The sequence below is a fragment of the Rhinolophus sinicus genome, linkage group LG16 (assembly GCF_036562045.2).
Source record: "Rhinolophus sinicus isolate RSC01 linkage group LG16, ASM3656204v1, whole genome shotgun sequence".
Taxonomy (NCBI): Eukaryota; Metazoa; Chordata; class Mammalia; order Chiroptera; family Rhinolophidae; genus Rhinolophus; species Rhinolophus sinicus.
In genome coordinates this window covers 3290873-3314804 of record NC_133765.1, presented here as the reverse complement: position 1 = coordinate 3314804, position 23932 = coordinate 3290873, and positions in this window count along the sequence as shown.

The window sequence follows — 23932 nt, the reverse complement described above, 5'->3', positions numbered from 1 at the left end:
TCAGCCTTCTTTCCTCAGTCTTTTCTCCGAGGTCTCTGCCGTGAGCGTTGAGTTCAGCCATGTTATATGCTGTCCCCTCAGCCCTGTGGAGCCCTGGCGGAGCCCTAGCAGTCCGAGTTCTTCCCTCTCCCGCAGCTGCGGTGGTTCCGGGAAGCAGCGAGCTCGGAGCACTGAGCTAGGTCTTCGTCCTGCACCTGCACAGCTCTGTCTCCGCGCACTTCTCCCTTTCCTCCTCCCCCGCTCACCTGAATCTCCCACCTGTAGGTGATTTCGGTAGTGGGCCTCTTCGTCTTGCCTGTCTGCTGTGCAGGGAGTCCTTTGTGGAGTTTTTGTTGTTCAATTCGTTGTAAATTCCAGGGGAGCTTTACAGAGGCTCACCTCACAACACCATTTTTCCTTTGAGTCTCCCCTAAAATCTTTCTTATCAAATCATACCTCACCTTTGTTCTCTGCATGTCCACACAAGATATATCTATTCTGTCCCATTCCTGAAACTTTCTCCACTTTAAGATTTCTCTAGCCAAAATTTTATTTAACTTTCAAAAGTAACTCAGACTTCACCTTCGCTGGAATGCTTGGGTTTTTTTTTCATTTTATTAAATTTAGTGGGGTGACATTGGTTAAAAAATTATACAGGTTTGAAGTGTACAGTTCTGTAATGAATCATCTGTATATTGTATTGTGTTCGCCACCCTAAAATTAGGAGCATTCAGAAATTGTTCCTTAAGGAACAGCAAGCAAATTTGAAATAAATCTTGGAGGCTGAAGGTGGATTTGAGGAGTAAAGCCAAGTTCATTTACCGTGTGACTATGGTCAAGTGGTCTCAGAGGCCTGGGGAAGACAGCTCGCACGTAAGGAGCCATAGACAGTGTCCCTGTGGCAGGAACAGCTTGGAGAGGACGAGGGGCTAAAGGAGTGAGGGGAGGAGAGGGGAATAGCAGCAACTTCCAGCAGGCCTGGGCTCACGGAGAAGAGACAACAGGCGCCAAAGGCTGCCAAGGCACTGTGCTAGGGACAGCGACAAAGAAAGAAACTGACAGTGGGGCCCCTGGAGAAGGATGTCAGTGAAACTGGGCCAGCCCTTGAGTGTGATATTGGGCAGGAGTTCCAGGTGCTGAATGTCCTCCATAGTTGGCAGGAGTCAAAGGAAGCCGCAATGGAGAGCGGCAGCATGCCATGCCCCTCCCTGAACACCACTGTCACTCGCTCTCGGCAAGTCCTGTCCTCATTCGCATAATTTCTTTCTGAGACAGAGCACCTCGTCACATATCTGCTGCGGGCATTTCAGCCCTAGGAGAACAGTGTACACTGATACAGGTGCTCGATCTTTGAAAATAAGGGAGACGGACTCTCTCTGACTCTCAGAGCACATTCTGGATGAGGCTGGCGAGTGTCCTCTCATCCTGCAATGCCACAATTGTCCCAACACAAGCACCAAGGAGATATCACAGACAGCCCAAGTCGTAGCCCATGAGCTGGCCTGAGTGCTGCCTGTGACCTCTGTGTGGCAATCGCATGGCAATGGAAGACTCCAGGAGTGTTAGAGGAATGAGTCACTAAGGACAGGGATTTCAGACTGGGAACTCAGGGGCTTTGCCTGTGCTCGAGGCTCTACCACGTCCTAGCTTTCGATCAGCAAGCTCCTTAACGTTCTAGGCTTCAGTTTCCCCATTTGTGAAATGGAGCTCATACCTACATCACAGGGGCAGCAAGGACACTGCACATAAAGAGCTGAGCATGGAGCCTGGCACCTAGTAAACCCTTAGTGTCTCTTGTTATAATTTATTAGTAGTACTACTACTACTATTACTACTACAACTATTTTGAGAGCCTCTACTGTGAAGGGTCACCACACTTAAAAGGGGTCTAATATATGGTGATGGAAAGAGAACTGACTCTGGGTGGTGAACACACAATGTTATATTACAGAATTGTACACCTGAAACCTATGTATGTAACTTTACTAACACTTGTCACCCCAATGAACTCTAATTAAAAAAAAGAAAAGGAAAGGAAGTGCAAAGTATAAAGGATGTCCCAACAAGGGCAGTGATCAAAACAATAAGAATTTAAAGATCTAAAGAAAAGATTGTCACAGGAAGGATGAAGGTACAGCCTGAATGAAAGAGTGTTATTAAACAGCTTTTCAGGTGTGAAAATTGAAGACCTACAAGATGGGAGGTGGAACAAAACTAATATTTCTTGGCATAACCTGCCATATACCAAATATTGGACTGTGGTCTTTACATTTATTATTGTATTTAATCCCCATTACAACCCTCTGAGATTGTTCTTGTGGTTGTTGTTATTATTATTATTATTATTCCCATTTTACAGGTAAGGAAACTGAGGCTCAGAGACCAAAGTCAAACATTAAGTGATGTATTGATGTCTGTCTGATTCTGATACCAATGGTCTTTTCTCTGTAACCTAATCCAATAAAGCCCAGCAGAACTATCTTTTATGACAGAGATTAGGAACTCCATAGATCTAAGTATATTCCCCCGACTGTTGCAGCTGCACATTAGTAGTTCTCATGGAGCAACTGATCTAGCTCAGGGAGACAGACATGTGAACATCTAAGTAGAATATTGGAATGATAAAGTCTCTTTGTGTAGCAAGAATGAACTCCTGGAAGAATGCGGAGCAACTTCTGCTAGAGCTAAGAAAGGGTCATGAGAGAAGAGGATGAGAAAGTCTGGGGCCTTGTACAGAAGATGGGATTTTCAAAGGAGGCTTTGTGTTGTTGTCTGGTAGAAAGGCATGGGAAGGGCATTCCTTTCAACTGGGGCAAATGAAGTCATGACATAAAGGTGGAAAGGCATGTGGCTTGTTTAGGAAAAGACTTAGACCACATGGACAGAAGCATGGGACAGGGTTCAGAGGGGCAGAGGAACTGGAAAAGTAGGGTAACACCTGAAAGCAACATGCTTTGCATGACAAGATATGGGTTTTAGACTGTATCCTGTAGATAGTGGGGAGACACTACCTACAAACACTTTTCAACAGGTAAACAGCTTGATCACATCTATGTTTTAGGACATTACTTCTGATGACTGTGTAAAGGATGCAGCAGGGAGAGTGAAGCCATAAAAGGCAGGTCCTTTTAATTCACTTTGCAGTATACCTGCCTTTGAAACTTGCAAGGCTCTTTTAGTAGGCAGGAAAGGAAGCATTTCAAGGACGCTGCTGGGTCTGGTCCTTCAAAGAGCTCCCCAGTGCATGTCATCTCTCCTGACCTTCCTCTCAGGTCCCTGATGAGGAAGCCTGCTGGGGTAATGGCAGCACCATTAACCTTCATTTCCATTGCACTGAAATGTGAGGAAGACTTTATTAGTATAACATGTACTTTAGAAGCAGTTTTCAGCTGAGACACCAACATTTCCAGGGCAGACAGAAGTGGTTGTCACCAGCACTTGAGAAGTTCCCTGGAAGAGGGCAACAGGCCAGGGCCTTCCCCAGGATGGGCTAAGAGAGCAGCATGGCCTGAGGCGGGGGAGAGGCTCAGGTCTCTGCCCATTCAGCCCCTCATTCACTCATTTACAACTGCTCATTGAATGCCTGCTTGAGTCAAGCCTTGTGCTGGGCGCTGGGCATGGCAACGGGAAATTAGTAAGTTAGTACTCTTCACAATGTCACACAGTCCAGCGTGGAAGATTGAAAAGTAAATAGGAAACTATGACAAAATGGAAGAGGCATAATAATGGAGAATCTCAAGGATCACTTAAGAGCAACAAACTAGTTGCACCTCCAAGGAGGTAAAATAAACATCAGAGACCTTTTTGTAAAGATCCTATTTATTGAGCATATATTATAGTGCCAACTTCTGGGCTGGACATCAGCTGCATCTTGAAGAATGAGTAGCTGTATAAGGAAGAGGTAAAGAAAATAGTGTGTGCAGCAAAGGGAAGGCATGACCCGTTGTGAAACTTATTATTAAGGCTTAGGGTGGAATGAAGGGGATAAGGTTTAGGATAGAAGAGGGAGACAGGGAACTGGAAAGGTGAGCGGGGGTTCACTTACAATGGGTCTCATGTGATGCTAAGGAGTGTGGGCAGCCATTAAGATATTATAAGTAGGGAAGTGACACGATTGCATTTGTATTTTTAGAAGACCACTCTGGCTATGGTTATGGTCAGAGCATAGTTCCGAAAACTACTTGGAACTTCAGTGTTCAAAACTGTAGGCAGGAAGATCAACTAAGCAGAATTAACATAGAGGAAAGTATTGAAACTCTGGACTTAGGCCTCGGCAGTGGAGATGGAGAAGAGGGGACCTATTGGAAAGATTTTGGGAAGGAAAATAACAACTGTCAGGGTTTGGTGACCACTTGGAGTGACGGAGAGAGAAGAATCAAGAATTCTGGCCTGGCACCAGGTATATAAAAGTAACCAGTAAATGGCTGGATCAGTTCAGAGATTGGGTTTTTGAGAAGAAGAGCAAAATGACAAAGGAGAAAGAGAAGCAAGGATGATAAAAAAACAGTTATGAAGTAATTTATTATTATGTGTTCTAGACTCGTTGGAGAAGAAAATTAAGACAGAAAATTGATAGATAGCTGAAAACAGAGAAGCAAAATGGCCATAGACCTTAGTGAAATCAGAGATTAAGTGCAGTAGAAGTGAAGAAGCTCGAGAAATGGGAGGGTAAGAAACTGGCAGGGTGTGGATTTTGGAGTTAAAGTTTTCAGAGGTGAAACCATTTCAGAGAGGAAACCATTTCAGGTGCCAAAATGCAGGGCATGGCTATCAGTGTGAGTGGCTGACGTGGAATGGACGCGAACGTCAGGCCAAAGCTAGACTACTGGAGAGGTGGGCCTTGGGGCAGAGAAGTGAGGATGATGGTGCAGGCCTCGGGGCAGAAAGGAAGACACTGAGCCAGGCACTAAGGCCTTACATGAAGCAGGCAGATGAAGGCCACAGGCGGGTACAGTGAAGGGTGTGGGTTTATAGTAGGACTGAGAAAGTATGGTTTGGGAGCAGAACTGGGAAACTCTAACTTGATCAGGGCTGCTTGTCTGGGTGCCACCAGGGGACAGGAGAGTGAGTATCATCCAGAGGTGACAATGTTGACGAAGCGGTGATCTTGGGGTAAGAGCAGCTTTCAGTTCAAACCAGTAGGAGGCTGGTTTCCAGGGAGAACTTGAGGATACAGGGGAGTTTCTTTCCTGTTGTGTCCACAGGTGCTAGAGGAGAAAGAGCGGTCAGGGGAGAAAGGGGCCCAGGTGAATGAAGGCTGATTGCTAGCACCTGTGACTGGCACCGCCATCGTCACAGTCATCCAGGTCTCCCCCCCCCTCACCCTGGCATCCAACTGGTGACCAAGGCCTACTGATTTCAGTTTGTAAGTAGCTCTCAGGTGCCTACCTGTCTGCACTTCTCCATGGCCTGTACCCTAAACAAGGCTCCTATGGTCCCTCTCATGGACCACTGCAATGGCTTCCCTTTGGGCCTCTCTGTCCCCTGCTTACTGATCCTTCCCCACCGCGCCCCCACTCCCTACCCCATCTGTCGTCCACACATCTGACTGAATGTTCTTTTTAATCCACAAATCTGATCCCGTCATCTCACCACTTACCATCCTTCAACAACCTCTCCATCGTTAATAAGACACAATCTGTCCCACTTGCTTGGCTTCCAGAGTCGTTCATAATTGGGCTCCTGCACGTCATCTTCCACGACTCCCCCTCCAGAACCGTATGCTCTAGTAATACTTCATTATTTATAGCTCTCAGAACATGTTACTATATTCTCTCATGCTTCCAGATTTCACACATTCCATTCCGTCTGCCTACATATTGTTCCGATTTGCCACACCTTGTCCCTGATGGAGCTAACTCCAGAATCCACTCAAATGTTTTTCCTTTGTGTGGTTGTCCTTCATTTCTTGGGACAGCCTGGGTGATCCTTTCCTTAAACTCATTCTGTACTATGCACAACATGCCATGGAAGCAATTATACTGTACGGAATGTAGGTGACTGTTTATCTTTCCACTTAATAATAAGTCCTCTTTAGAGAAAAGCATTGTCTTTTTTAAAAAATACTTTATTTTTTATGAGAAGTTTTAGGTTCACAGCAAAATTGAGAGGAAAGTACAGAGATTTTCCATGTGTCCCTACCTCCACACATGCAGAACTTGCTCCATTGTCAACATCCAGTACTAGAGTGGGACTGTTGCTACAAGTGAGGAACCTACATGACACATCATTTCCACCCAAAGTTCGTAGTTTACATTAGGGATCATTCTCAGTGTTGTACATTTTCTAGGTTTGGACAAATGTGTAATGACATGTATCTATCATGATTGCCATAAACATCCTCTGTGCTCTATTTATTTATCCCTCCCCCCCCCACCCCGCCCCAGACCCTGGCAATCACTTATATTTCTACTGTCTCTATATGGCCATATAGTTCAAATCGTACAGTACATAGTCTTTTTAGAAACATTGTCTTTTAATGCTTTCTTCCAGTGCCTGTCACATTGCCTAGCACATGGTGCAAATTATTTACAGAGTTAATGATTGACACGGTCGATGTCTGGTTAGTGATCTGAGGCGTGGTATAAATAATTAGGCTCCAAAAGCAGGTCTGCTCTGAGCTGCTTTGAAGCCACTAGACAATGTCTGATTCGATTCATCTTCAGACCTTATCCTCGGGGCTAGCCCAGTATTTTTTTTTATATGACGGGGACTCAATAAATGTGGAATAAGGACATAGTTTGTCCCTGCCCTCAAAAAATATACAGAATACCAAGGAATATTTCAGCAACCATGTTGTTCCTGCCCTCTTGCTTCTTCAGTTGTCACTAAGAAGTCTAGGACTCCAATCACTTGTTCTTTCATTTATTCATTCAACAAAGCTGGCATGGGTCAAGCGCTATGTTCTTCTGTTTAACTGGAAGGGCAAGGCTGTGCTATACTGCACAGGCTGAGCCTCCCACAGGAGCAGACCCTTTCCTTCAAAGCCCTCCATGCACAAGATAGGTAGGTGTGTGTGCGTGTGTGTGTGTGTGTGCGTGCGTGTGTGTGTGTGTGTGTGTTGGGCGGTGGGGTGGGCTGCAGGGAGATTTTCCTGTCCCTGAGGACTCCAGCTCACCAGGCTTTTGCCAGCTCTGGAGTGCTTTTGGACTCCAGTCTGAATCAGACAGTTTGGCATTAATTGCTCTCTAATTGTTTCAAGTGTGCTATTTTTATCTCCCTAGCACACTGCACTCTCCTTGCAAATGGGCCTGGTCTTTAGTTTCACATTGCACTGTGCCCCCAGCACTCAGTAGAAGCTTGCTGATTGATTTTTTTATGACCTGTAATTATTTCCAAAGCTGCCCTGGGATATGGGTCTCTCCTGAAACTCTGTAGTTCCACCCTCTGTAATCCTCCTCCCCACTCCCAGGACCTGCCATGGCCTGTTTCTTCTATTGGTAACCCCAGAATAAATTTGTTCTCCTTTTTGTTCCAAAAGAGCAAACCTTATTTCACCCATCATCAACACCACTGAGGTTCTTTCTCATTTATTTATTTATTTATTTATTTTACTAGTCCTCTTTTTGCATAACGGCTTTCTCCACAAGAAATGCTATTCTTTAGCCAAAGCAATCTTAAGGAAAAAGAACAATAATGGAGGTATCACACTTCCTGACTTTGGCTTGTACTACAGGGCTACAATAATCAAAACAGCATGGTATTGGCAGAAAACACACACACATAGTCCAATGGAATAGAATTGAGAACCCAGAAATAAAACCACATAAATATGGACAGATAATTTTTGACAAAGAAGCTAAAAACATACAATGGAGCAAAGACAGCCTTTTCAATAAATGGTGCTGGGAGAATTGGATAGCCACATGCAAAAGAACGAAACTGGACTGCTATCGGTCACTATGTACCAAAATTAATTCAAAATGGATCAAAGACTTTAGCATAAGACCTGACACAATAAACTGCATAGAAGAAAACATAGGTACTAAACTTATGGACCTTGGGTTCAAAGAGCATTTTATGAATTTGAGTCCAAAGGCAAGAGAAGTAAAAGCTAAAATAAACGAATGGGACTATATGAAACTTAAAAGCTTCTGCACAGCAAAAGAAACCATCGACAAAATAAAGAGGCAACCAACTGAATGGGAGAAGATTTTTGCAAACAGTGCCTCCGATAAGGGGCTAGTATCCAGAATATACAAGGAACTCATGCAACTCAACAACAAAAAAACCAACAACCCAATTGAAAAATGGGCAGAGGACCTGCAGAGACATTTCTCCAAAGAGGACATACAAATGGCAAATAGACATATGAAAAAATGCTCAACATCACTAATCATCAGAGAAATGCAAATCAAAACCACAATGAGATATCACCTCACCCCAGTCAGAATGGCTATCATCAACAAGACAAATAGTAACAAGCGTTGGAGAGGCTGTGGAGAAAAAGGAACCCTCATACACTGTTGGTGAGAATGCAGACTGGTGCAACCCTTATGGAAGGCAGTGTGGAGGTTCCTCAAAAAATTACGAATAGAATTACCATATGACCCAGCAATCCCTCTCCTGGGTATCTACCTAAAAAATCTGAAAACATTTATACATAAAGACACGTGTACTCCAATGTTCATTGCAGCTTTGTTTACGGTGGCCAAGACATGGAAACAACCAAAATGTCCTTCGATAGATGAATGGATAAAGAAGTTGTGGTATATATACACAATGGAATACTATTCGGCGGTAAGATGATATAGGAACATTTGTGACAACATGGATGGATCTTGAGAGTATGATGCTAAGCGAAATAACTCAGGCAGAAAAAGCAGAGAACCATATGATTTCACTGATATGTGGTATATAAACCTAAAACAGCAAAAGAACAAGACAAACAAATGAGAAACAAAAACTCATAGACACAGACAATAGTTTAGTGGTTACCAGAGGGTAAGGGGGGTGGGGGGTGGGGGGAGGGAGATGAGGGTAAGGGGGATCACATGTATGGTGATGGAAGGAGAACTGACTCTGGGTGATGAACACACAATGGGATTTATAGATGATGTAATACAGAATTGTACACCTGAAATCTATGTAATTTCACTAACAATTGTCACCCCAATAAATTTTAAAAAAAAGAAATTGAAGAAATTAGCTAGGTAACTTTAGGAAGAATATTATTTCCTTTCTGAGCCAACCAATATTCATAAAATTTAAATAATAATACAGAACAGAATAATAGAAATTAGATTACATCACAGTTATAATATTTGTAGAATTCCTATTGTACCTGCATTCATTACACTAAATAAACTTTAATAACAGCAAAAAAAGCAAAAAACAAAAACAAAGAAACATCACACTCTCCCCCACCAGCATGCAGTCCTTCCTATCAGGCACTGTTAACAGACTCCAAAGGAACAAATTCGAGGTAGGGTGCTTAAAAAGAAAAAAGAGATACTCAATTCCCGTTCAGAAGAAAAATACCTGATAATACTCTAGATAAAAACATTTAATTAAGTTCAGATTAAAGTACGTTTTGCTGCATAAAAATAAATAAAGAAAAATGTTATTCTTACTGCTGCCTCATGATCTATTTTTATCTCTCCATGCAACTTATTAAATACTTCTGGGAACTGCTGAGGTGAATGAAGCCTCCACTTTGATTGGATTTCTGTGTTTTTAGTTTTATTATTTCAAGATACAGTTAAAGGAGGGACTCTTGAGGGAAAGACTGAGCTGAGGCAGGTCAAGTGGGAAGAGAGAGGCTTCTGTCTAGAAGGGTGAGCAAGAGTGCTCAGCAGTGATTGCTGATGAGAGGGGCTGAGGAGGGAGGGCATCACTCTGGTTCCCAGCTCCTTGGTCTCAGAAAAAAGACAATAAGGTGGTAGGCAGAGCTGGAGCTTTGCTCTAGAAATGCTTCTTAGAGTTCGGAGAATTATGGGAGATCTTCTGAGAATTGCCAGCATGGCTTTCCGGAGCGTCTGAAACTGCCCTTCCCACCCCCAAAGTAGACGCATCATTAGGTTCTGATAGATCTGATGGGCTATAGAGATAGCTTTGTCCAACCTTTCTCAAAGTGGCATCTCTGAGACAGGCTCTGAGCCATTCTGGTGACTGGGAACCCACAGATTCACAAGGGGTAACTCATTCTGTTGGGGAGACGGGATGGTGGTGACAATTATTTCTCAAATCAATTCAACAACATGTATTTGTTGCCTAGAATGGTGGTAGCAAAGCATCAGGTTTTAAAGGCTGGGCATAGCTTCAAATTCACCTGGGTTTGAATCACAGGAACAGCATTTCCTGTAAGAATTCATGCAGGTTACTCAAACGCTCTGAGCCCCAGTTTTTTTTCATTGATCTTTAATTATACCCACCTCATGGAGTTATTATGAGGATTATTGAGACATTTAAATAACAGCACAATGCCTACAATGTGATAAATGCTCTGATTGGTGGTTCATAGATGGTGGTGACAGTTACATTTAAATGGTGGTGCTAATTGATTATGTTGCTCCCTTACTAGGACACCTGCTGTTTCCCCCTCCCCCCCCCCCACTTTCTTGCAAGTGTCTGGAGCTCTTCTTCACACTGAGCACTTGAAATTCAGTTCATGCCAACCTAGATTTGAACCCAAATTAGTCTGCAAACAACCTCATCAGAACATTTCAGGTTACTGTCTTCATCACTGGCTCACTGGTCACAGCTGACAGCCAAGTAGCCACAGCTGATGGCCATCCAATCACAGTTGATGGCCATTTACTATCCGAGTGAGCACTTTTCCACATGAGGGTGAGAGCCTGGAAACTGCACTCCTGGCCCTGTCCCCACACATGATTTTTCAGGATGACATCTGTGGGGACAGAGCCCCAGAGAGTAGTTTACAGGCTCTCGGCCTCACGTGGAAGGGTGCTGGCTCCGGTGGTGAATGGCCGTTGGCTGTGGCTGATTGGCCGTCGGCTGTGGCCGGTTAGCCGATTGGCAGCTGATATAACTGCTGCGGCTACGAGGATTGCCGAAGAGCGAGCAGAGCCGAGCAGAGCCAAAGAGAGCGAAAGAGGAGGGCCGAGGAGAGCGGAAGAGGAGAGCCGAGAGAGAGGAACAGAGTCAAGAGAGTGGAGAAGAGTCGTCGGTCGGTTGGTTGGCGGAAAGGCGGACGGCAGGTCACGCGTCTGGTGGGCCCAGCCTCCAGTGAGACCGTAGTGGTATAACTCCCCTACCTATGGCTCCGTGGGTGTTCCTTTTCGGCCTCACCACATCCTGCGTTCTTGTGTGGGGAGCGGGAGCAGAGACCCCGCAGGCCGCCCCGCCTGAAAGATGGAGCGGCGAGAAGGCCTCCGCGCACGACAAATGGCGCAGCGAGCAGGGTCCCCCGCACGACAACATCCCCTGAACATAAGCCTTAATGCATCTTTTGGAGCAAAAATTAATATAAGACCTGGTCTTATTTTGGGTGAAACACGGTAATCTCCAGTGTGCTTTGAGAGTATCATATTCTTTCCAGAAGGCTCCTATTAAAATAATTAACTTACAGGGGGTAAGGGAGGTAGAAGAATGGCAGCACTAAGCTGACAAACTGGAAAGGAGTATTCCATCAGGTTAACTTCACTGAAGAAGGGAAGCTGCAGGGACCTCAGAGGATGTGACAGAGGAGAGCATATTTTAACAGGAGACAGGGTGGGGATGAAGTAGAGGACAGGGACAAGGAAGAGAAAGAAACAGAAAAGGAAGGGTGGATGTCATGCAGGGAGTCACGCGGGGTCTCTGGTCCCGCTCCCCACACAAGAACACAGGATATAGTGAAGCCAAAAAGGAACACCCACGGAGCCATAGATAGGGGAGTCACACCACTGTATTCTCCCTGGCGGCTGGGGTTGGAGACACAGGAAGCAGGAGCCACACTATCCGCAACCTGCCGTCCACTTCTCTGCAATCCGCAACCGCACTCCCCCGTGCTGACTGCAATCCGCTCTTGCTAGCTCAGCCACCATCTTCTTGCTAGCCCCCCATTTCCTGCTAGCGTAACCACGGCAGTTATATTAGTGGCCAATGGCTCACTGGTTACAGCTGGTGGCCAACTAGCCACAGCTGATGGCCATCCAGTCACAGTTGATGGCCATTTACTACCCGAGTGAGCACCTTTCCACGTGAGGGCGAGAGCCTGGAAACTGCACTCCTGGCTCTGTCCCCACACCAACATAGCCGCCAATGAGAATATGGTGATATGACTCCCCTACCTATGGCTCCGTGGGTGTTCCTTTTTGGCCTCACCATGTCCTGCGTTCTTATGTGGGGAGCGGGACCAGAGACCTCACATGACACCCTGCATGGCATCGTGCTATGGCTTATTTTCCAGTTAGGTCTTATTTTCGGGGAAACACGGTAGCTGCTTGCTCCATCTCCACTGGGAGTTGCCCTGAGCAACGGTGCTAATGGAAGCTTGCATGATCATGGAAGCAAAGCCAGAAGGTTTACTCAGTGCACAGTTCATGAAGGAGATTAATATAGAACAAGGTTATAAGGTGGAAGATTCAGTCAGGAGAGATTGGAAGATGGTGTGGGCAAAGACAAGGTCAAATAAATTATAATGGGTTGGAGCTGGAGAACTGGCTTTACTTGGATAGAGCAGAGGGACCAGAGAAAAACAGAAGTCCCTTCCCTTGGAAAGCCTGCAGTCTCTCCATCCCCTGTTCTCTGTCCAAAGCCTTTCTGGTCACAGAGGCAGATCTTCTAGCAATGAATTGCAGGTGGCTGCTAAGCAGTAAATTTTGATAGATCACCAGGTTCCAGGCAGAAAAGGGGTAGCTGGCAGGGCCTCATCTGAGAGTTTTGCCATGGAATCAATTGCAAGAGGATGTTTATTCCACATTATTACACCCACAAGCCACTTTCCAACACTGCATAATAGATAGCTACTGAGAGGTACTGTGTTTCAGCACATGAAGGATGGCCATCATCTAAGTGGCACCTGTTGCAAGCGCCTGGAAGGGCAGTTGCCACATTTCAGTCTCTTCCTGAAAGTCAAAGGGACATTAACCCCTCTGCAGGGCCCTATGTCCCTGCGTGGCACTCATGATGCAAGTGAGGAACAAAGTCCTGACACAGGTTCAGGTAGAGTGGGTAGCACAGCTTTATTTGGGAGCCAATGTCCCTCCAGAGGCCAATGCTCTGGTCAGCACAGAAGGTTATACAGAATTGAATAGAATTTAACAACGAACCAAGTCCCAGAGTAAATCGAGGTGGAGAAGATCCCTGGTCTGGGAGAGACGACTGGGCCCACGACGGGTCTGAGGCGAGCTGGTCTTGCAAGGAAGAACTTCGGAGAGTCCCAGTATTGGGGCCTGCACCTCGCAGAGGACTCTGTCAGCGCCCAGATGAACATCCAGGAGGATCGTTCACGAGTGTCTCGCTCAGAGTCTCGCAGAGGGTCTTAGCCAGAACACCCAGCCGGACCACTCATGGCATTGCTCTGGAGTTCTGCTTTTATCCTCTTTTCCTTAGACTTGTTTACTTTTAGGTGATAACAAGGTTTTTGCCAGGAGTTGTTTACCTCTTAGGTGATAACCAGGAGTTGTTTTGGTGAAAGTGTTTATCACTCAATTTTGTTATGCTCAGTTTCACACACACAAAAATGTTTTTTACTTCACTCTTATCAGTTCCACACGTGTGCGGCCATAGTCCTGTCCCTACTAGTAAACAACTTGTTTTGAAAACCTCAGTCCACGTATGTATTTTATATGCTCTATATCGCACTTCACTCTGTACTCTCTCTCTCTTCCTCTCTGTCTCTCCCTCCTTCCCTCCCTCCCTTGTTCTCTCACATGTTCTCACACACATATTCACACTGGACCACAGAAATTGGGCGCAGGTGGACAGTGGTTTATTGTCGCTAGGTACCACAGGGAGATACAAAGATCCAGAAAAAAGTGATGTTATGCTTTACAAATTTAGTAAGACATAGTTGTCTCTGCTTCCTTTCTGTCTGCTGTAGCTATTGCTCAACGCTTCTCTGCCCCCTTTCTCTCTCACACCTGTGGTCTGCAGTGGGGACCTTCTAGAGCTGGCTGCTCTGGGATTCTATTTGAGTCAGAAAGCATTAGTCTGGGGAAAAGTTTGGAACCAAATGACTGCATGTTCAAGTCCTTCCACTTACTAGGTTGCCATTACCTTGAAAATTTAATTAGAATAGCGTCCGAAATCTCCAGTCTCTCTGCAGTGGAAAATCCAGCATCCCTGCGATCTCACTGGAGATTCTCCCAGCCCCTGCATCCTGCTTGTGCTGAATTTTTCGTATCTCTTGTTTCTCTCCTGAGCATGCTGTCACCTTTCCTTAACGAATCACCCCCACCGGACACCCCCATGTCTTGCTATCTCTTCACTCCCGAATGGCTGCTATATCCAGGCGCTGTGTTGAGCAGACATCTCTGAAGTATTAGGGCAACAGAGAGAAATAACACTACACATAACACAGTAAATGACTTAAGACTGGATATTAAGTGTTACAGGTTTTGTGATTTCCTTGAGCCATTTCTGTTACTGAAAGGGTTTTACTGATTACCTTTCTCATTTGTTTAGTCACCAACCTTTTGCAATGCTGCGGGACCTTTCCTCTTCAACCTCTCTCCTTTTCCCTCCCAGTTAGATTGTCACCCCCCAAAATTTCCTATACATTTTTAGGCAGAATAATTTAACTACCTCTTACCCCCTCTCAGCCATGCACTAAGGTCTAAGGGACATCTTTTCACAACCCACATTCATCCAGCAAGGTGTTCTGCTAAACCCATGCTGTCCAAAATTTAAATTTAAATTAATTAAAATTAAATAAAATATAAAATTCAGGTTTTTGGGGTCTTTCTAGCCACATGCTTAGCAGCCTCATGTAGCTAGTGGCTACTGTATTGGAGAGCATGGACAGCAGAACGTTCTGCTGGACAGCTCTGTAGCTAGACCAGTTTCTCCCCTAAGGGATTGTGTCACTGGCTGTTCGACTAGCACTTTTTCCTGCCTCCCTCATCGATGTTTATGGAGTCCTTTCACCGTGTAAGGCACTTTTCATGTGTTCTTTCCTTTAATCCTCTCAACAGCTATTTAAAGTCGTGGCACACAGGACAAGCCTGAGGTTCAGGTTGCCAACACCATTACTCCGCCTTCTTTGTCCTAAACCACATGCTTAGGGGCAGTGATGGAAAGATACTGGGAGAGAAAACAAGGACAGGGCTCTGTCAACTACGCATAATTTTTTATTAAACTTCAGGAAGACTTTTCTGATTCTTAAAGTTTCAATCCCAAAATAGCGTTACTAAAAAAGAACTTCAAAGACTATTTTTCAAGGGGATGGGATTTTTACTTTCCTGTGATAAATGTCATTGCTTCTGGCATCTGGCCAGGCAGAAATACGTATGGAGGGAGAGATCAGAGTCCTCCTTTGAGGGAAATCAGCAGTGACAGGAGACCGAAGTGCTTAAAGGGCTACTGATTCCTCCCCCACACCAGCTGCTCCCAGTTTCCTCTGCTCTCCACTCTCCAGAGCAGCCTGCCAGGCCAGAGCCGCCCCCTCCAGCTTGGGAAAACCTGTGTTTCCGTAGGTTGAGCTGGGAACTGACCCAGTTCCATCAGCAAACAGGGTGGCCTGGGTTCAATGATGGTGCCATCTGCTGGCCCTTTCTCACGCTGCAGCCCGCTATTAGGTTTCTTCTCAAATCGAATACAAAGTTTGGTCCTTAGACCAGCGGTGTCAACATCCACTCCAGACTTATTAAATCAAAAAGTATGGTGGGTCCTAGCTGTGCGTGTTTAAACAAGCCCCTCAAATGATCCTGCTGCAGCCTAAAGCTTGGAAATCACTGAATTAGCAGATCCAACTCCGTCATGTGTTCATTCATCAATTCAGAAATTATTAATCAGCATCTTCTAAACATGACTCCCATGCACAGGCGTAGAATGAAGGGTTTCTTACTGTCTCTTCACATCTCTGTGCAATAGGGGAGAGAAGCTTTATGATCATCTGTATTGTTCAGACAAGGAAGAACAGAAAGCAGGAGACTGGCTCAGGACTGTACACCTAGCAAACAGCAAGATTGGGTCCCCTGCTCCGGTCTTTGTGTGTCAAAGTCTGGGCTTATTCACCAAACCACATAAGAACACAGGATATGGCGAGGCCAAAAAGGAACACGCACGGAGCCATAGATAGGGGAGTCACACCACTATAGTGTCGCTGGCAGCTGGGTTGAGACACAGGAAGCAGGAGCCACATGATCCGCAACCTGCCGTCCACTTCTCTCTGCCAACCAACCTCACTTGCTAGGTGCAACCTGCCGTGCTACCTGCAATGTACCCTTGCTAGCTCAGCCACCATTTTCTTGCTAACCCCCATTTTTCTGCTAGCGTAGCTGTCCTGCGGGAGACCCTGCTCGCTGCGCCATTTGTCGTGCGGGGCGGCCTGCGGGGTCTCTGCTCCCGCTCCCCATACAAGAACGTAGGACATGGTGAGGCCAAAAAGGAACACCCACGGAGCCATAGGTAAGGGAGTCATACCACTATATTCTCTCTCTCTGGCGGCACTATACTCTCACTGGAGGCTGGATCCACACTGTCCGCAAACCGCCATCCACACTTGTCAGCCCAGCCATCATCTTCTTGCTAACCCCCATTTTTCTGCTAGCATAGCCACAGCAGTTATATTAGTGGCCAATGGCTCACTGGTTACAGCTGACGGCCATCCAATCACAGTTGATGGCCATTTACTACCTGAGCCAGCAGCTTTCCACGTGACGCCAAGAGCCTGGAAACTGAACTCCTGGCTCTGTCCCCACAGGGACTCTTAGTGAGGCAGGAGTTTAGCTCAAACTGCTTAATTGGGAATTGAGGGGGAAAGACAGTGGGACTAAACAGAAGCAGAAAAATGCTGAAGGAAAGAAGAGATAAAAACAGAAGAAAAACTCTCCTCTTTCACAATTTAGCAGTTTCTAAGCAGCCCTTGAAGCACAAGATAGGGTATTCCTCAAGAGTAATAACCCTTATTGAGCACTTAACTAAACACTACGCAATGTTCCAGGACTGAAATGGGACCACGGTAGCTGAGCAAGTTACAACCAACTTGAAAAGTGCCGTTTTTGATCGTTAGCTTTACAGGTCTGGGAATTGGATTTTTATGAGTTTCCTCTCAGCTCACCTGGCTCATGCCTACCAGATTCACAAGAAAATATACTAACCACAATGGCAATATGTCAATTTACAGTAAAATCTTTGTTGCTAAGTGATTGCTGGTCATATTTGTGAGTCAACACATCCTCTTTCCTTATGAAAATCTGTAGACGAAACCTCCTTCAGTCACTGGGTGGGCACGGAATCAGACCAAGACCAAGGGGCTTTGGATTAAGGCAGGGGTGCCCAAACTGTTTTCAACGATTTTTACCAAGGGCCATATGCGGTAAAATACACAAACAGCCGGGCCACTCACTCGAGGTGAAGTACGTATTGCCTCAACTGGTTTATTTAAGTAAACTAAATACATTTTTGGAATTTGCTGTGGGCCAATTAACAATGGATTGCAGACTGCCGTTGGCCTGGGGGCCGCAGTTTTGACACCCCTGGATTCAGGTAATGGGGCTGGTCAGAGGGATGTATAGCTGGATGCTCTCTCATCTCTGGTACTGGAAACACACCTGAGACATCTCAGGGCACTGGCCCAGATGGCTCACATGAAGGACGCAGGACATCCTTGGCCTGGGTCAGGGCTGGAGACATACGAATGGATGCCCACCTCCCTTTCTGCCTCTTGGCATTATTTCAACCAGGCTGCAATCCAGGTTGTCTGGTTTCAGCTATAGTGTCAAGGTTCTCTGGTCCCTTTGATTGGCATTGTCTTGCGCACTCCCAAAATTATACTCACAACTATCTCTCAAGGGAGATTCATCATGATGGTTTCCTGACCACATCTCCCAATGCCAAGGCTGCCCTCAGTGCTGCCTGGTCCACAAGAAGGCCCAGCCATGTGCTCTCAACCCCTTCTTCTCAGCCTTCCATATTCTTCCCCATCTTTACCTCCAATGCACACAGAGACTGAGAAATCTGAAAGAAAACACAGAGTGAGACTTTGAACTATTTGTTTATTTCCCTGTCACTCCCAAAAGTTTTCTTTCTTATTCATCTTTGTGTCCCCAGAGGCTAGAATAGTTTTTAACACTCGTTACAAATTGGTAATCAATAACTGTCTGTTGGATGAATAGAAAAAGTCCTGGTCTGCAGATCAATACATTTAGAGTCTAAAATTGTTTCAGCGCCATCACTAATTTACTTTGGACCTTTGGCCAATCACTCGACTGCTTTGCTCTCTATTTCCCCAGACATGAAGTAAGAGAATCATGCTTCCTCCCTTCCAGCCTGGAAAGAATGTTTGGCAGGTGTACTTGATCACTGCTAGGGACTGGAATTTTGTCAAGCAAGTTGTATATCACTGTTTCTCATCTTTTCTCCATCCTAAGAAAACTAATAAAGCATAAAAGCTTCTAGGCATTGAAAAATATGTTTTCAGTTCCCTCATGTGAGTCTTCTAGTGTTCCAAAACACAAGAAGAAACATTTGTCCCTCCAAACTCTCAGGGATAATGATGTAATATCTGTAAACCTCCTTAGGTTGCTGTTGATCAATTTGAACCATTATTTTGGTTAGCAATAGATTGCATAAGCATAGTTTTAATACTCAGAGAAGACATTTAAAAATATAGGAATCAGGACTAAAAAACAGATATTAAATGAAATGGCTGTTTGTCTCCTAGAATTTAGTGATTTTTGGCTCCTGGTCAAGGAAACCCTGGTGCTTGATGAGACTGTGGATTTTCCACTGAAGACCAAGTCAAAAGTCATAATGCCAGGCTTGCAGACAAAGAGTCTAGGAACTCAGGCCACTGCTCCTTCTTTCCCAGTCGATAAACCACCCCCAGGGCATTGTCTTGTAGGGGACATTAACTGGTCAACACTGTATTATGCAGAAGCTAATCCTGGCTCCTTTCCATTCCAGGCTCTGTCTGTGCTCTGTCAGTCACACATACACTTTCTTCTTTCACACTGGGAATCTGGGTTCTTTAGAACTCTAACAGTATAATCAGCTATTCAGATTTTCAAAGGATGGACAGAATAGGCAAAAACCAATTTTGAAGCCTGGCGCTCCAGTGAATAGCAGTAAGAAATCGAGGACAGTTTACAATCACTAATCCTCTTCTCAAAATGTTTCTTGATAATCTCTCTTTCCAATTCTTTCCCCTGCCTTCACTCTTTCTGCCTTTGTCCATTTTCCTTGACTAATATATATCATTGAAATGGTTTTTTATTATTAATGAATTTTTTGAATAAAATTGTATAATCTCTTTTCTTAATTTTATAAGCAGGAAAGTTGAGCATTTTGCATTGCCCCAAAGGAAAACAAGCTGTTTCCTACCCTTATTTATATGATGCGGGAGAGGGGAAGTAGGAGGGTTGATTGTGTGGATAGAAAAATGATCCCCTATCCTTGACAGGAATCAAAACTTTTCTCTTTGACTTTCAAACTTTTTTCTAATTTGGTGCCACCCTATGTAAGCAACTGTATTTCCAATCCCTCCCAGCATGGAGCCTGGTTTCTAGCCAGGAGAGTCTCTCTAAAGGCCTTGCCTTTCGGTCTTGGTGGCCTCCTGAAGGACAGGCATGGGTTGTAACACCAGCTAGTCCGTTTACCAGCTGTAACAAATCATTCGATCTCTTTGAACTTCATTTCCCTCATCTGTAGTTTAATGCCTAACTGGCTTAATTTATAGTCAGCGAGAGGATACAATTATAAAATAAAATGGGGAAATGCAAAGTTCTGTGTGAATGAACAGTGCTCTGTTTCCTGACCGCACCCCATTTTCCTGATTAACAAGTCTAATCATCTTTCAATGATTACTATCACTCTTTTCCTTTTTCTTTATTAAGAAAAAAATTAAATGTACACAAAGCAGTGAGACTAGCATAATGAACTCCCAGGTCCCCATCACACAACTTTAATGACTGCAACATATGGACAATCTTGTTTCTTTTTTTTTTTAATTTTATTTTATTAAATTTATTGGGGTGACAATTGTTAGTAAAATTACATAGATTTCAGTGTACAATTCTGTATTACATCATCTATAAATCCCATTGTGTGTTCATCACCCAGAGTCAGTTCTCCTTCCATCACCATATATTTGATCCCCCTTACCCTCATCTCCCACCCCCCGCCCCCCTTACCCTCTGGCAACCACTAAACTATTGTCTGTATCTATGAGTTTCTGTTTCTCATTTGTTTGTCTTGTTCTTTTGTTGTTTTTGGTTTATATACCACATATCAGTGAAATCACATGGTTCTCTGCTTTTTCTGTCTGACTTGTTTCGCTCAGCATTACTCTCTCAAGATCCATCCATGTTGTCACAAATGTTCCTATATCATCTTTTCTTACTGCCGAATAGTATTCCATTGTGTCTATATACCACAACTTCTTTATGCATTCATCTATCGAAGGACATTTTGGTTGTTTCCATGTCTTGGCCACCGTAAACAAAGCTGCAATGAACATTGGAGCACACGTGTCTTTATCTCTAAATGTTTTCAGATTTTTTGGGTAGATACCCAGGAGAGGGATTGCTGGGTCATAGGGCAATTCTATTCGTAATTCTTTGAGGAACCTCATACCAAAACCTGGTAAGGACAGCACAAAAAAAGAAAACTACAGACCAATATCTCTAATGAATACCGATGCAAAAATCCTAAATAAAATTCTAGCAAATCGAATACAACAATGCATTAAAAAGATTATTCATCACGACCAAGTGGGGTTCATCCCCAGGTCACAAGGATGGTTCAACATACGCAAATCCATCAATGTGATACATCACATAAACAAAATAAAGGACAAAAATCATATGATTATATCAATTGATGCAGAAAAAGCATTTGACAAGATACAACATCCGTTTATGATTAAAACACTTAATAAAATGGGTATAGAAGTTTAAGATTTTTTTTACAGTTATTTTGACCCTTTGGCTATATTGTTCTAGAATTGTACAATCAAATTATTCTGTTATAATTGAAGTTATTACTATCTCTGTGTTTAAATCTTCCACTTGATATGTGTTTAGGTTCATTTCTTTCATTTTGCTATCAATATTAGACATTACATTTTTCTTTTTCAATTTTATTCAACTTGTAATTTATTCAATTGTATTCAACTTAGTAATTATATAAGACATTGCTATGGTCTCAAACTCAAATGTATAAAATTCGATACTGTGGTAATTTAAAATATGTCCACAAATTCTTTAACACACTCTTTCAAAGGTGTTCCCTAATTCCTCTCCCCTTGAGTGTGGGTTGGAGTCATATCTTGCTTCTAATGAATAAACTAAGGTACAAATGTAGTGTGTACCTCCAAGACTAGGTCATAAAGGTATTGCAGTTTCCTTTGCAATTTCCTCCTTGTGCTAGAGGAATACAGCTGCCATATCATAAGGATGTTCAAGCAATTCTATTAGAGAGTGGTCCATGTGGCGAGGAACTGAGGCCTCCCACCAACAGCCATGTGAGAAAACAATTGAGCAGGTGGATACTAACCCAGTCAAACCTTTAGATGACTGAAACTTGGACCAACATCTTGACTACAATCTCGTCCAGAACCCAGAGCCAGAACCACCCAGCTAAGCTGCTCCTGGATTCCTGACTCTCAGAACTTATCTAAGATAATAGAAGTTTATCGTTATTTTAAGCCACTAAGTTTTTGGAATAATCTGTTATGCAGCAATCAATACCTAATACAGGTACACTCAGGGCAGTCTAGTTTTCATTCCTGTCTTCTCCATCTCCCTAAAGTTAACCAACTTTTTACATGAGAGTTTGTCCTTTCATTGCTTATTATTTTAAATATAAGCAAATATGTATATAATTGCATTATGCACCCTTTCTTAGATAAAAGTTAGTATATTATGCACACTCTTCTGAACCTTGCAGTTTTCAATTAGCAATATTTACCAGAAATCATTCCAAAACTGAATATAGAGACAATCCTTTCTTTTTAACAGCTAGCTAGTATTCCATTCTGCAGATAAACTAATTATTCCACCTGTCCTCTATTGATGTTGTGTTGTTTCTACTCTTTAGCATTGCAAATAGTACTATGATGCTCATGTCTTTTCATAGTTTTACCAGTGTATCTTTGGAATAGGTTCCTAAGCCCACTCTTTTTGAATTTTTTCCCTATCACTTCAGCTCTCGTGAATCTCTCTTGTTTCCCCTCCCCTACTGCACAGTCCATCCTATATAATTTGCCTTTAATTTGTATTATTCTGATTTCCTCATGTGTATATTAATTCTGTATTTATGAGACTGTGCTACTATTTACAGCTCTGACCTACTGCTGTCAGGAGATTGGGTTTAATGCTGAGGTTGTGGGGATTAAAGAAGATCTGACCTAGAAAGTGAGGGTACAGGAACAGTAGGTACATCAAATGGGAAATCTTTTTCAGTGGATGTTCCAAACATGAAACAACTCTTCTTGGCAATGAGAGAAAAATACTCTCTCTCACACCTATCACGATGACAAGGAAGATAATGAAGATTATTCTGAAGATTAATCTTGAAGATGAATAAGATACAAGATATGAAATTAAGAGGATTGAAGTTAGAGATAGACTCCTTCCCTGGGCTAACCAACAAAGCAAGCAGCAAGCATCTTGCCAACCACTGTGCAATAGGTAGATTATATTTAACCTACATTGAATTCTATACTGAATTTGGGGAGCAAAGATTAAGAACCTTGAACTTAATAGCCATTCTCTAAGGGATGGTCATCCTGGATAGTGTCATAGTTTTAGGAGAGATGTGCATGGGGTGGCAAAGGATGAATGAACCTACCTGTAGGCCAGATTCACTTGATCAACCCCGGTGACCAAACACAGTTTCAGTTGCCTGGTCAGATCCCCCAGAACATCCAGGATTAAAAGTATATTAGTTACAGCTTGAAATAAATAAGCAACAGCCTCAACAAAAAATTGGAATGGCACAAAACCACAAGAATATTGAGAGAACTTGGAAAAAACAGTGTGACCAAGAAACAGAACACATCAGGCCAAAAGACTCTCTCTAGACCACTCTGAGTCTCACCATTTCCTCAAAGTGGGGGAACTGGAGTTTGATCTCAGAACCTCCCTGCCCAGTCTAGTATTCACAGTTATGTCTATTTATGCTCAAATTAGCTGTATACAAAACTGTATAGAGTTGTCATCTAAGGGTATGGGTCAGGTCCTTTGTTGCTTCCATCCAGTCCTTCTATATTGTGATATATCTATAGGGAGGTGGACTCTGACTATTTTAGACAAGACTCTGTTATTCACTGTGGGCAGAAAAGGCAGTGTCCTTTCGTAGTGTTGCCGCAAGTTTGCTACAAAGAATTCTGACAAGCACATGATAGTAACAGATCTTCAACTAACCCCTGATACACTGATCAGATCCATACCTCCAAATTTTCATCACTATTATATTCTTATCCTTGTCTTTCTCCCATCTTCATGTGAGTTAAACATCAGGGTACATGAACCTTTATACAATGAATGAGATTCTTAAAAAGTTGCATATGAATTTACTTTTTATTATTGATAATATATAGAAAGTCTTCAAAGATACATATGCATGCCTCTAATAGAAATAACTTCTGCATTTTAAAAATTTATTATTTCGTCAGAGAGACCGTGTGCAAACGTAAAGATAAGGACAGCCAATCATTGCTCAGGGTTAGCAGTAGCAAGGGGGTTCACTTAGGGTGCCACCTGCTGGAAACTGCGCTCAAGCGCTAGCGAGCCAGGTGAATGTTGAAGGGTTTGAGGGCAGTGAAACGGAGAAGAGGAGGAGAGTTTTTGGCAGGAGGGACTGTGTGAGCTAAATCCAGAAGCTGGTAGTGTGCCAATGGATA